General features: G+C 32.9%; 1 protein-coding gene across 5 annotated transcripts in view; it reads left to right on the forward strand.

The window, feature by feature from the left end:
* The window catches only part of LOC123708994 (nuclear factor of activated T-cells 5), a 64,018-nt gene that overhangs the window by 17,547 nt on the left and 31,078 nt on the right, over positions 1–15,393 (forward strand). Inside the window, exon 1 of one of the 5 annotated variants that reach the window (XM_045660066.1) lies at positions 7,956–8,059. The exons of the other annotated variants lie outside the window; for them this stretch is intronic. The gene's annotated coding sequence lies outside the window, so the exon portion shown is untranslated. Of the gene's footprint in view, positions 1–7,955; positions 8,060–15,393 lie in introns of those variants that run through there. 5 annotated transcript variants of the gene reach the window in all.

Below are 15,393 nucleotides of genomic sequence, written 5' to 3' on the forward strand. Positions count from 1 at the left end.
TATTTGTTATAAATATCATGCATATCAGGCACACCGTGAATGCAATCGTTTATCAGTTATCTTATCACAAAGTCAACAATCCTTGGAGACACAGCTACTTGGCGTTACGCAAAATTGCCCGAAGACAACTGAGAACGGTTCAATTATATAATTCATCACAATCTTGATTATCATATTACCGGCGTTATTAGGGTCACTAGAACATACTACGCGCTTCAAATTCTGCATTTTATACTTAACAATCGGATCAATTCCTTTGAAAAAGTATTAAATAATGTTTATTTCAATTGATTTTATATTGAAACACAAATTAAATATATTGATTGAATATAGATTCTTTGCTTAGCAGGCGAATGGTTTGTCACGTCATTCATTAAGATCGGTTCACAGTCGGATATGTGACAGAAGAATATATTAAAAATAGTAAAAATTGTAAACCGCCTTAGGGCTCATTCAGACGAACGGCACGTGCCAACTGCAAGCGTCGACGGCAGGCGTCAACGTTTATCGGCGCTTGCAGTTGTGGCGTGCCACGACCGCCATTTTGTCAGTCGACTGCAAATAGTCCGCAAGAGTGCGCAAGCGTCGCGCATCCACACAATGAGCTCCAGTGAAGAGATTGATATTGAATTGCTGATAGTTGCAGTAAAAAAAAAGAGCTTGTATTTGGAATTATAAATTACGAGACTATAGTAACAAAACAATAAAAAAACAGGGCATGGGCGGCTGTGTGTTGTTGACATTCGAAAATAATTGAAAAATTTATTTTAATTTCTTGGCAAACGTGGATAGAGTGTAAAAAACTTTCCATCTTGTTCTCTGTACATCAATATTTCTTCAACCCATAATAAACGTGTCTGTCTTCTTCGCTTTTGTCGGCGACGACAGCGAAGTAGAAGCAATAACAGTGTTTCTTCATCGGAAGCTATTTTGCAACTGGCTCCCTGTCTATATTAGTTGCGTAGCACGCGCCAACTGCAAGCGTAAAACCCATCGACGGTTGCCGTCGAATGCCGTTGACGGCAGCCGTCGACGCTTGCAGTTGGCGCGTGCCGTTCGTCTGAATGAGCCCTTAGTTTCTTTGCCATAAAGCAATCGTTGGCATAAGCTCATGTATGACATATTATAAAATCATATGTACACTAGAAGTTTTGTCATTATCATTCTTGTATCACTTGGAAATTAAATAAATATAAAAAAAATATTTTATAATTTATATGCGTAAAAATATCTATGTATAAGTTTAAACATTTTTATAGTATAAAATAAGAGGTATTGGACCAAATATTGACTACGTTTAACCCAGTAGAAACCGTAGAAAATTCTTACTGCATTTAAAATAGGCTCCATCATCGAGAAATAAATAATAATACGTTTTAAGCTATATACACATATATTTTTTTAATACATGAGGATAAGCGTAAACGAGATTCTAAGTTACGTAATGTATATAGTCAATAATTGTTTACTGAGTAGTATGCAAGTAATGACTATAATATCTAACTAGAAGGCTCATAAATATGTAATTATGTCTTAAAGAAACTGTATTCTAGTTATTTCCTAGCTAGGACGGATGTTGTTAATGGTGTCAGTATTAATAGCTACTTCCGAAAGTACGTATGAAGAAGTTGGATTTTAATATTTGTTCATGCTCTTTCGCCATTCTACGGCCTAAGAGTAAATAGTATGCCAATCAAAATTAACTTTAATTGCTTTTTATTTGAAGTAAAATCTACTTGACAGTACTAAGGACAATGCTGTGATTTGAGAAAACGCAAAGTGACCCACTCAGCCGTTGCATGTATTCGAAGATTCATTCAATATTTTGTGGGCCGACAAGAAATATATTTTCTTGTCAAAGAGAGTCAGTCGTTGATGCGTCATGTTTGGATAAGGAAAAGTAATAATAAACTTGCGATAAGTAAATTATGCTAACATCAAGACATCAAAACAAAAAACATGTGAGCCGTGCCCCTCGAATATCAGTTCAACAACCTCTTGATATAGCATACACAGAAATGCTTTCTAAAACCTGCTTTGCAATTGAGAATTACGAAGTGAAAATATGATAGTATTGATAATCATATTGGTGTCGCACAATGTCGCACATACGACTATGAAACAGTCTAACCCTAAAAATAAATATAATGTATGCCTTACTGTTGAAAATATAAATTTATTCAGACAAAAAATTATCAATACTTTAGTTTCATATACAACGCTACATTTACATATATGGTATAGTGAGGTTTAAAAATAAGGAAGAAATGAAAAACATACGTTCTGTTTCCATATAGATTGTATAAATATTAACGATCTGGAAACATCAATTGAAATGACATTGCGGTAAAGTTTGCATAATTTTTATTTTTATTGGACTTGGCTCACACTGGTGTCGGTTTGTTGAGATCGTTTTGTATGGAGAGGCTAATACATAACTTTTATTTTATTAAACTATGAAGTGGAAGACTTTTTATCACATATTGTCTAAAGTAGAGCGTCGTCATTAAATATAAATTTTAGCGTTTCATGTAATTTATTGTTACTTAAGTTATATTGGAGGGATAAAGGTTTCTACACCAATTTTAGGTGGAAAGATTGGATTAACGCCAGTGTAAATTTGCCTATTGTTTAGCGCTGGCCGCTCCTGCGCATCTGTTTTGCATCTTGTACGTCAGCGTTGCACGTGCTACTTTGTTGCAAATGTATGACAATTTCTCGCAATTACCTATTATTGTATTTTTATCCTTATTTCATGTTAAGGTTTTCTACGCTAAATACTGTATTTGCGTCTTCAATTTTTTTATGTTCCTAAGAAAAGCTGTTCCAAACTGATCCGCAACTGCGTGCCGAATTAATTGCTGAGTTTTTAAGCTCAAGACAACAAGACACGCCCTCTGCCACATCTGAAATAAGACAATTAGTTAGCATACAATTATTTATGAATTGTGTTTTGTTTCAGGTAATAACTTTTAAATAGCGTCATTGAGTGTTGAGAGATTAACAGTAATATGTGAGTACACACAAACACAGTATTTGCTCAGTCGTTGCATAATGTACATTTTAATCATACGATTTTTTTTATAGAACAGGGGGCAAACGGGCAATAGGCTCACCTGATGTTAAGTGCCTGACCGCCGCCCATGGACACTCTTAATACCAGAGGGCTCACGAGTGCGCTGCCGATTTTCTTAGATTTCGTACGCTCTTTTATAGAAGGACCTTAAGTCGAATTTGTTCGGAGAAACTTCAGTGAGCAGATGGTTCCACATAGTGGTAGAACGCAAAACTGCTATAAAAGGCGCTTTATGGAAAGTTATACAACGCCGAACGTCGAGGTGATACGGTGAGTTGGAAATTCGTATTCTGCCTCGGCGTGGAAAGAGCTGGTACTGGGAAGCTCCCGCCCAGAAGTAACAACAGTACTCCTTTTTGGCCGAATTTGCGGTTTATACAGTTGCAAGCGGTGGCCCGGAGTGAAGTACCGTCTTGCCTTGCTGAGCACACCAAGCTTTTTGGAACCTAATTTAGCCTTTCTCTCCAAATTACCGTGAAAGTGAACGTCGTTCGATATGTAAACGCCTAGTATTCCGATGCTTGCTGTGGCTTTAAGAAGAGTGTGTTCGAACAGAAGAGTAGCGACTAAGGGTCTTTTTAATCAAAAAACGCGCATAAATAATAATTAATCATGATAATAATCTCGTTTATTTAAATCAACATGATAATACTATGGATTACTACATAAAACAAAAGCTAGAGACTTATACTATCTACGTTAGTGACTAAGACCGTAGTAATATTTATAATTTTGAAGACATTATTAATATAGTAGTTACAGTACATAGTGTTCAGAGCAGTGTTGGCCTAGTGGCTTCAGCTCTCGACACATCCCTGATAAATTTTCTGTCTATGTGCCACTCCCTCACTGTGTCAGACAAAGAATGAGAGAAAGAATCTTACTAGGCTATTAGAAAATGAAATGAACACGAAATTGTTGCAAGTGTATCTCGGAGAGCACGTTGGAGCAGTTATTGCGGCATTTGTTTAAAAATCCAGTTTCCTCTAATACGGCATAATACCATATGCGTCAATGGTGCCGTCGAAAGTGCGGCAGAATGGTAGTCGTATAGATGTCGGTGACATACTTAGGTTAATTGTATCTAAAATACAAATATTGTTTTGAAATACTGCTAGTAGATATATTGTAAATAATAATTGTTACAAGTGATTAACTAATTCATGTAGTAAATAGTGTTAATGAATGTACATTTAAGTGATAAGACAAAATTCTACTTAAATTGGACTTTGGAAGTGCTAATTGATTTAATGATTAGCTGAATTGAAATTATAAAACTCAGCCGTTAGACTTAACCGTATACGGTTTCTAAATATATAATGTAGCATCTGCCTTATAAGACAGTTGTCACATTTGTTAATAGGATAAATCTACGTTTCGTTGTTTTGGATATACTTGGACATTAGAAAATATAATTACTTCTGTTTCCCGTATATGTACTTCCAAATATTTCACTGAAATCTTATCTTAAATATATAGGTAACTCATTTACTAAATTACAGCTATTATAATTATTAACTTAAATTTCCATTTTGTATTTTGTGTAACGTTTATTTATTATATAATTCCCACGAGTTGTCTGAGTAAATTAAAAAAAAAATATCGGTATAATTTGACGGTCTTGAAAAAGGCACACCAAATCTGTTGAATTTATTTAAGCGTAACTGAATACAATGATTTATTGGTGAGGTATATCGAGGTATTTCTCATCCCTTTTAAATGGACCTTTCAAAGCATTCCCAATCGAATGTATCGGTTTGATTTCCTTAATGTAAAACCTTGTTTCTCAAGGTTCGCTTTGCAAGCCTTGGTCGTCATGATTGTTTTTAGTAAGTAAATGATGATGTCTATTACACGTTGGTTGTTACGAGTGTTAATGTTATTAAATTGTTACATCGCTTCAAGAAAGGATTAAGGTATGAATGCTTTTAAGATAACGTAGCCAAATGATTAGTAGATTTTAAAAGTGTTCACCTCATCGAGGACGCTCCAGTCTTGATTGGAAAATATACGAAAAACATTTAGTAAAATATATTTTTTTATTTATAATGCGCAGCAATGTGTATACGATTAACACAAGGTATATATAAAATGTTTTGTAAAAAGCAACGATAATGATGCAGTTTTTAATGTTGTTTTTGCTCCTAAAAATAAAATAATGGCGGTACCTACGTATGTGGAAAATCCAGTAATTATTGACCATTTCGGTTTCTCGGTTTTATTCTTATAAAAACTATGTTAAGTCGTTTATATTTATGTCGCTTTAAAATATCTTTAAACCCGGAAAAGCGGGCATGGCCAGTAACAGTAGTATTTTTACTATTATTTATTTATTTTTACTTTGCACTGTAGATACATTTAGAAATTAAATAAATGTAAAATTCTAGATTAAGAATAATGAAAATTCTTAGATTTAGAATAAAAATATATAAAAGCGAACGTATATATATATATATATAATAAAACTTATTTATGGATTTTTTTGTAATATAAAGGCGTATACGTGAATAAAAAAGCATTAATTTATAACTAAGTATGAGCGATCTTTTCGGAGTGATCTGAGAGGATTTATATGTCCTGATATTTTTTATATTTTAAAATAATATACGGGTTGACTACGAGTTCTTGGAATAAAAGGATCTCAATCAAAATGCGACTTGGATGAGTTCATATGTTCTTGATAAGTAAAGTACATAGCTAAGCAATAGACCTTACTGAAGCAGTAATTGAGATGAATGGTTGGTCTAGCGCACTGTTTGCCGTGAGAGCGTAGGGCTGTCTCATGACCCTTTTTATGTTTTAAAATGAATTTTTATTTCTACAATAAAACATGATATGAATGCAATGCCACTGTTTTGTTACCGCTAAAAATAATGGCACAAAATACATGTACCTATAATATGTGTTATCTATACGAAAATATTGTGTCTGTAAAATAATTACGGTTCAGTATAGAACAAATAATTTAGTATTTTTTGGTATAAATGAAAATAAACAAGGAGAACCTCTTTACACGCATGATCAAATTGATAATATATCTGAAATAAATGAATAAGATTTCACTAAAGATGTATTAAATAAAAGAAAATAGTTACAAACCGAACTAAAAGCTGAAGGTGCTAAAGGGAAAACATATATTATAAAAGAGAATTTCGAAAATATATCAGAATAGTCGTGAGAAATCTGAAAATCCTAATCTCTCAATCAACAACAAAAACGCTTTGGTCACCGTGGGGCTTATCGACTACCTTCCTCCTAATTCACAAATCTTAAATTCTATTAATTTCACCAAATCTCACTCCAAGTGATCTACTTATCTCACCATATCACATCTCTGTCGCCTCGCATATACTCAGAGGAAGAACTCTTGGAATTCATTCAAGCATATATTCAATTGCATAGATGCTATATATAGAGAGATTCAAAAAAATTCAAAAAAAATTCAAAATTCTTTATTTGTTCAGATACATGTACAATACAATTCAGATAGAGGCCTCCCTAGTAAGTCAGAGACCTGTGACAGGGAAGCTTCGCTCTTCTTTAAATCAACCAACACAATTGGTTTTAAAAAAAAGAAAAATAAATAAATAAAAATAAACAAATATATGAATATATTATGATGACTATGTAATGTGTTTGTGAAAGCCGAAACAAATGTGTGCGCGTGTTGCATGAAAAGATGGATTAAGGAAAAAATTATATTAGATGATTTAACAATGCTTCTGTTTTGTTGTAGTTAAGTGTACCGAGCCAATGGTTTAGAGTTGTTTTACATTTATGGTATGTAAGATTATGAAAGCTAAGGGTTTTATTTAAACTATTATAGAGATAAGCTGAGCGATTGTTGTATTGATTACGTGCAAAGATTGTCTTGCAAATTGTGTAGCTTATTATATTATGTTGGGTCCTTTTTTGAGGTGTGTCTGTTTTATGTGGAGAGGTTGCGTGTCTCCTAAGGACACAACGGAGAATATAGAGCTGGCGTATGGTCAGTTAGTATAAGCTTGGCGGAAATTAGAACAGATGGAGGAGGATAAAATTGAAGATAGTGAACTTATATTTTTTTCACTTAACCTTAGGTTTTTCTAAAGAAATATTAAAATAATACATTGAGAAATGCATTGAATTTAGCTTTGTCTATTATCCAAGTCATTTTACTTACTTCCGAAGCCAGCGAAAATGAATTAGATTAATTTTATGAACAAGTACGTAAAACTATAAAGTACATATAGTAAGTTAAATAAGAAGTATATATAAGCAGGAGACTTTAATGCTAGCCTAAGGTAAAGGCTTGCTGAAAAACAAGTAATAAGTACAAATTGCTTTGGTAACCGGGATCCAAGGGGAGATCTAAACTAAAAATAGCTATTACCAAAAAGGTATTTTCTCAAGTTATATAAAGCATCTGATATCTCTAAAAAAGGAGTCGCGACACACATTAGAGCAGCGAAGAAAGTAACAACTAACTTATCCGTATAAAAATGGTATTTAAAAATGATGTGATCGTAAAGATCCTTACTGGCAGAAAAAGTAGAGGACATCCTCTCGGACTCGAATAAAGGCTATTTTTTATTTACTTGCAACAACTAATATTTTAAGTACCTACCAAACAACCTACACTATAACAGGAAATTATTTACATCGATATCAAGGGTACATACACCCTTAGTGGGGCTTGGTGTTTTTGTAGTCTTATTTTATTTATAACGTTAAAGAAATAATTAAAAAGAAAGAAAAAAATATAATTTGCAAAAACCCTGTACGTCAGTCGTCCAAGGCGACAACCCTGAGTGCGTCATGCGCTACGTGCTACTAGTGCGGTTAATGCGTATTTTTTTGCAATTAGTTTATGTAATGTTTACTTGAGTCAGTCAGCGTCGGACGCCGGTGCATGGTGCATGGCTGCATTGTGTAAAATATTGTGCTATCTGTGTTTTTTGGATTGACAGTTGACAGCTAGCAGGGTATGCTTGCCTATAAATAGTACGTACTTTTCTTTCTCTCTATTAGTTAGTTACCTTCTTAACAAGGTGAAATAAGAATGTCTTTATAAAATAAAGTTTTTTAGTGGGCCAATTGTTTATATTTTCAGTTGTAAAATACTGTCAATAGTTACTGCACTGATAATCGCGACCTACGTAGCTATTAACAAAATTACAGCAAATTGACCTTGATTTCCTTAATGGATGGGTTCAACATGGCCAAATTTGAATATAATGACTATGTAGAATCGATATTTTATAATGTATATTTTTGCTCTAGAATTTTGTAATATTAATTGATTTATTATTCATTCGGATTATCTGTTCTGTCACAAGTATTGTACACAGAGTAAAAAGCTTATTAGTCTTAATAACATGAATGATACGAATAAATTTATTTACAAAAACCGATGAGACTACATACACATTGTTACCATACCAAAATTTTATATTTTATAAATCAGCATGTTGCGGGAATCCACTTAACATAAAGTTTATATATATTAAATAAAAAATCAACTCTGAACCTGTTGAACCTTGGACAATAATTATTGTGATGTATCAATCCTACCCTATCTTTTAAATAGATAATATATCTGATATCTTTATTTATAAATAACAGAACCTAGGCCAATTGTGATGCTATTAAAATTTTTCGAATAAAATAATTTTATCACGTTATCAATCACTCAAATGATAAAATCAAATAAATAATAATTACTCTGATTTTTTAAAGATTTCTATTAAAACCAAAACAAAGAGGTTTCTTTTTTCAAAATTGCTTCCCAGTTCAGGACACTGATCCATCTATACAGTGTAGATCTAATCCAGGTATTGGTTAAATAACTTAATAGTAACATCTTAACAATGTATATTTTTCCTACCGGAAATTATGAGTGGTTAATAGTAATGCACTATTAATAACGAGTCAGGATGTAGTGTCTTAGTCACTGCCATGCGTTTCTGGTTACTGTGACGTAGATCAGACGGGTATGAAATCGTTGTTTCTCGGACCTTAGTATATAAATAGTAGTTTTCTAACTATTTAATGCGTTTTCTTACTAGTCATGTTTATTTTTATGCAATTTCATGAAAGCACAACTAAGTCTAAAACTTAAAACATGTATTAATTGAAATAGGTTTTTAACATATTCTACGCACCGTAGCCTTTGAATAAACCCCTAGTTTCGGCAAAAATACTAGATAACAATTTGCTTGATCAATTTGAATAATTGAATATTATTGTGAACTACGCACTTAAAACATAAAACAATCTCTGTTTTATCACGACTACGTTAAATATTAGATTATAATCCATCAATCATATTCAGAGAACCCAAAGTGCTACGAAATTATTCGTCAACATCACAAGTTTAACGAACAATTTCGTAGCACGCCTACGAACCGGTAGCGATTATTTGTTTGTGTAATCTTGCAACTTTCTTGTGATATTTAATATTAAAATACCAGTGAAGCGACAATTTTATGATGATTTTATTCTTATATATTTTTGTACATACAAATATGCTCTAATAACGAGTAATTATTAAGAGAATTCCCTTGATACCCTATCTAATTACTATACCTCTCATTTCCGATTCAATGGTCATGACTCTTCCCTAGAAATCACATAATTATGTATTGCTCAAATAGCAGCCAATTCACCAAATCAATAGTCAATTAATTGGCACTATAAAGCAAATTATTTATTAATGTTTGACTTTTCAGCAGCTTTCAGTTATTTATCATATATGTAGTTCATATATTTACTTTCTTAAATAACTTAACTAAGTGCTGTTTTCCTTGTCGTAAACAATTTATATTATTGAAAAAAAATTAAGTGTATTTTTGTTTTGAATTTTAATCACTTAATATAGTAAATAACGTCTCAAACGACATAAATTATGCAAATTCAAAATATTACTGTTAACCACAACCTCGATTCTTGTTATTTCGATACAATTTATCGACTCGTGCGCTCGATCGACTAACTGCGTTCCATGTAATTAACCAAGGCATTAATTAGCGATGCTCCATATTAAATATCGACTTTAGTTGCAAAATATTAAGGTTGATTATCGATTGTACAATTAGTTGTGGGTTTTTCTCGTGATGAAGGTAAACCGGGGTAAGTGCGTCACGATTCACAACCCTTTCATTTACTTATTAAAGTCAAGGCTCGTGCGATTATATTATTATTTTTATGAAATAAGTATTCGTCTTAGAATTCGCCTATTCGTCGATTTTAGCCATCTTAGATCGACAATTCAATCTATTTCTAGATTGAGGATATCTAATCTTAGATTGAGGATACATTATTAATTTTGGGCGTAAGATAGAACTAAAAATATTGACAATTCGGTTGTGTCTTGAATCTATCAGAGGCATCGAACAATTTAAATTATTTTTTATGCGCCGCTTCGACATTTTATCAGTATTATTATTATTGATATTATTGCTATTTGACGTTTAATTTTACAGTATGACCCAAATCTAAATGCGTAAAATATAGGTCAAACTTGCATATCATTGTTATCGAAACAATTGTTCGTTAAATGTCGCCCCGGCAAACCGCTATAATTCTCGCTTTCCTATATTTGATAATCTTAAATTGGTTACAATTCAATAATTTGAATACTTAATAATAATTAAAATGAACAATTATTTAGCACTTGACCGTGAATGGTTCACTCAGTGCGTATAAAAATATTGGACAGTTTGGTCTTTTTAGTAATGTCGTTGTAAATTTGTTCAATTATGTAAGGATAAACTAAGTTTGGTTAAGGTTTCGATCAACTTTAATTATGATTTGTAAATTATAAAATTAACGGTCTAAGTTAATTTTATAATTGTTAGTTAGTCTTTCTTGAAAGGATTATATTTTTTTAACCGTAATCTAATAATGAATAGCAACATAAACCAAGAAAGATGCTTCCGGTACATGTCGTAAAAAGCTCTATTTAGCGAATTATTATTTTAATATTATAACATAACCTTAATGAACATTATTATGTATCACGCCTACTTCAGTAGTTAAGGTTTCTGACGACATCCGCTAAGTGATGGGTTCTAAGCACCTCATTGTTCTCACTCAGGTAAGCAATCTGCAACAAGCAATGCCTTCAATATAGTAGACTTTGAAACTCTATTTGGGTTGCTTCGCTCAATAAAATTTATCTACCACCCATAGACTGGTTTTATAGTTTTTTTGCAGTCGTCACCATTATATTGGAGTAAATGGAATCTATTATCAGTGGATTAATGTAAATACTGCTGCTGCGAAACAGCGGCCTACTTCTCTTCTATATTGTCAACACTCGATGAACTTCCTCTCGCAATTCCGAAGACACTGAGAATCTTTTTAATATAGATTATTGGAGTAAAGACTAGCCAAAAGTCATGTTAGCGTCATCGGAAGCCCTTACTACTGAGATCAGCGGCTAGGCCTTGACTCTCAGCAAGACTGTTAAAAACCTTGATGTTTTCTCTGCCCAACGTTGTCCTGGGCTCATAGCGTATTAGAAATCAGCCGCAAATTCAACGCTGCCTATTAAGCTTTGATAATTATATAAGCAATATGCATATATGAAAATATGTAAGCGCAAACTTTTCTTCATATTCTTGATAACGCGTACTCATGCACCTCTGACGTGAATGAGGAACTGCTTGATAAGATTGATAAACTACACAGTTTCTGCATTTTTTGTTCTTTTTCCTCAATAGTGGAAGTCCTTGGAATTCTTGGTAGAGATCGCTTGTTAGCGATATGGACGTCCGTTGTCTTTTCATGTATGTTGCCTGATTTTACTATGATATAACTATTAATGCAACGATGTGTAAATGAATAAATAAAAGCGTAACACTGACATGCTTCATAAAGTTCAAATAGAATCAAATAGGCAAAAGCTTAATTGTTTGCCATTTATTGGGACAATTATGACCGGCGTCGCTTCGACGTTTATATCAAGCCATATGAAAGTAATTGCTCGTCGCGCGTCAGTAAGTTCAATGCCCTCTTTATCTCGATCGATAAGGGCTGCATAGCGCCGCCCATGCAACGTATGCATATAGTATAATCTTATGATAACTACTACAACTCAACGTTATATGGATATTGTGTTAGCTCCGCGACTCCAGCAAAGACAAACAGGATTCCTTGCTGCCCAATATACTTGCAATCTCTAATTAACATATTAAATGCAAATGCACCTTTACCTGGTATTGTAGTAGTTTATAAAAGGCGGTTAATACGTAATCCAATCGTTTAATCCCTGTCCCATAAAAATATTTATTCAAATCGTTGAATGTAAGCCGGTAATGGATGTTGTGCGGAGTAACACCAATCCGCTTGGAATTCTAATATTGCTTGTGGAACCTTATAAATGCATTAACATAATTAATGTCAATTTAACGATTTTAAATCGTTAACATTTTTCATTTAATTGATAAGCTTTATTATAGCGAAAGTACGAATATTGCACATTTTGAAAGTTGTTTTGTATTGCGTTAAATGGTGTTGCAAAAATAAAACGTACAGGGCCTTATGTATTTCTATAATAAAGTAAAGAAAGAGCATTTGACAGCCAACAATCTATGATTCGTGAACACATTCGAAAACAAATAGAATGAGTATTTTGGGGATACTCACAGCCGTATTACATAAAATAAGCAGTAAGCAAGGAATCGATAAATATATTGCAGTAATTGCAAAAGTGTATAAAAATTGATTAGCTAAATCATTACGTACTTATTGTCTACTGATTGTGACTGTGCAGTTATGACCTGATAAGTTCTGAATTGATAAATGTTTGTATGTCAAACATATGTTTCAAATAGTAAATTAAAGTATCAGTGTGATGACAAATTACAGTCAATTACATGACCTGCTAGAATTGCTTACCGAGCATCCTACATTAGTAAAGGGGTGGAAATTGGTTCAAAATCAAGATGCTGTATTTAAACTGGAATGAGCTTGCTTCTAAGCTAAACTTTTACCGATCTGGCTCATCGTAATCTGAAGAACGTTGAAAAATGTTTACTAACTATCTATCTAACTAGATATGAGACTGAATAGTTATTTTATTTGTACTATTTCTAACCGTATGTATGTTGTATCATTACACTTTCTTATTTATGCTTAATATCTGTCCAGCACTATGCTAGACAGATATTAAGCATAAATACTAAACGGAGACGTTGTACTTTGGGTACTAGTGGTGGACCAAGTAACCAACATCTCCAATCACATTAAAGACACTGGCTTGACTAAGCCCATGCATATAGCCCACACCTACAACTTTCTGATAGGAACCCGAGGCATAAAATGAAAGGAGAACCTGTAATATATTACTCAATCAAGTGCTGTATTGCGGAATTTTTATCGACTTCTAACGCTTCCAATAAAAGTATATTACTTTTACGAAGCGAATAAATGTTTGAGCCACATTACATACACTACAGTGTTATTTAAATTAAGAACCCAAGATTAAATTAACTACCGTTACATCACGCGCAACACAACCAGTAAAACCACCTACCTGTTAAACTGTCAAATAATAATTAAACAATGAGAAAATCCATTAAAAAATCACAGAAATAGTTATTGCTTTTTGGCATCTAAGATTGTTTGCAAATGTTTCTTTCTTTCTTTTAGTTACGCTCCAATACGGATTTTTATAAAAAGTCTAATGCCTGTTGTTATTATTTCGCGAACTCTTTGAGTTATATATAATTTGTTCTTGTGAAAAAGATTATTTCTAATTTATGCACTACATATACTTGAATTACTCGCAGACGAATAGTTATTATAGGTAGACATTCATTAAATAAACATAATAAAAATTCCTATTTTTAAACATATTTATTCATGCAAATTGCACTTACAGTAAATACCATAAAACGTATATAATGGGGCCGTGAAATGAGAAGTGGATTGCCCATTCAGTTGTTGGCTGCCTCCACTGTTTCTCCTTCCCGCCCACCTGTTGCCGGGCATAGGGGGTTGGCAAGGACGCCTCTCGTGGAGTTAATACATAAACGCGTGAGCTACTGTCAATTTTACTACTATTACTAAATTAATATTGCTGTAGATAGGCTTGTTATGAAACGTGTACCAACAATCTTTTAACGTGAAAAAAGACATCAGTAAAAATGGGTATAGACACGGAAATACCTAATATTATGTTTAGCTAGATAACAGTAATAATAGGTTTAAAGTAATTTGAAATTATTAATAACAAAACATTCATTAATTAATAGACTTTACGTAACCCACATCAGCATATATTTAATCAAATAATTAAAATCAAATCAGTCTAGCCAGCCAGCATACAAAAACAGCAAATTCATTCGTCATGTATATCACTTACTGGTCAAATATAAACAAAATAATTGCTTAGCTGGACCGTTACAACATATTCTTTATTTTATATTTATTATCTATATCTAGTATTTAGTGTCTCATTGGTTATCGGTTCTTTCAAAATCCATGAAACGATTCGCGTTTAAACAAAAAGTCTGGTTTTTTTTGACAATTGACACATCGTCTGATATGTTTGACCATTATAAAATTTAATTTGCGTTTGTCCTGATTTATTGTGTAATTAATAGAACTGAGCAGTTTATATTCGTATACAATTGCTTTTGTCGCCCTAAACCATAGTTAAACGATTATTTACGAATAATTTTCAATTTTAATAATAAAAACTTTTCGATGTGTTCTGTACCTGTTTTTACGTTTCAGTATCTCACTCAATCATACTCAGTATCAATTGTCAAAAATAATTGCACACTATTTTTGTGTTTCTGACGTATGAGCAAGTTTGAATTGTGATTAGGAACAAAAATGGAGGATAACAAATAAATAAAGGAAAACAAATTCCTTAGAAAATAGAAGAACTATGTAACAGGTTTTCATTTTACTTACAAGCAAATTTCACCGGACAAGAAAAATTGTCGATGGTATATTGATAGGCAACTTTCTACATAATATTGGCTTGGTATGTAATCAGAGATACTAGTGTGCAGTCTTGAGCGCCATTCACCGACACTTTTGTATTCAAGCCAATATATGCTGTTGTACAAGTAATTAGTGAGTATAATTGCTTGATTGCATTATTTGCAACGAGTTTTTTTATAGAACAGATGGCAAACGGGCAGGAGGCTTACTTGATGTTAACTGACACCGCCGTACATAGACACTCACGCTGCCAGAACGTGTAGAACGTGTAGAAGTTGTAGCTTTAAGGGGAGCGCGTTGGAAGGGAGGAGTAGCGAGGAAGGGTGGTTTTAGCGGAAATTTGTATATATATGTATGAATTACGCTACTCCGCAGTT

This window comes from Pieris brassicae, chromosome 4, assembly GCF_905147105.1.
Source record: "Pieris brassicae chromosome 4, ilPieBrab1.1, whole genome shotgun sequence".
Classification (NCBI taxonomy): domain Eukaryota; kingdom Metazoa; phylum Arthropoda; class Insecta; order Lepidoptera; family Pieridae; genus Pieris; species Pieris brassicae.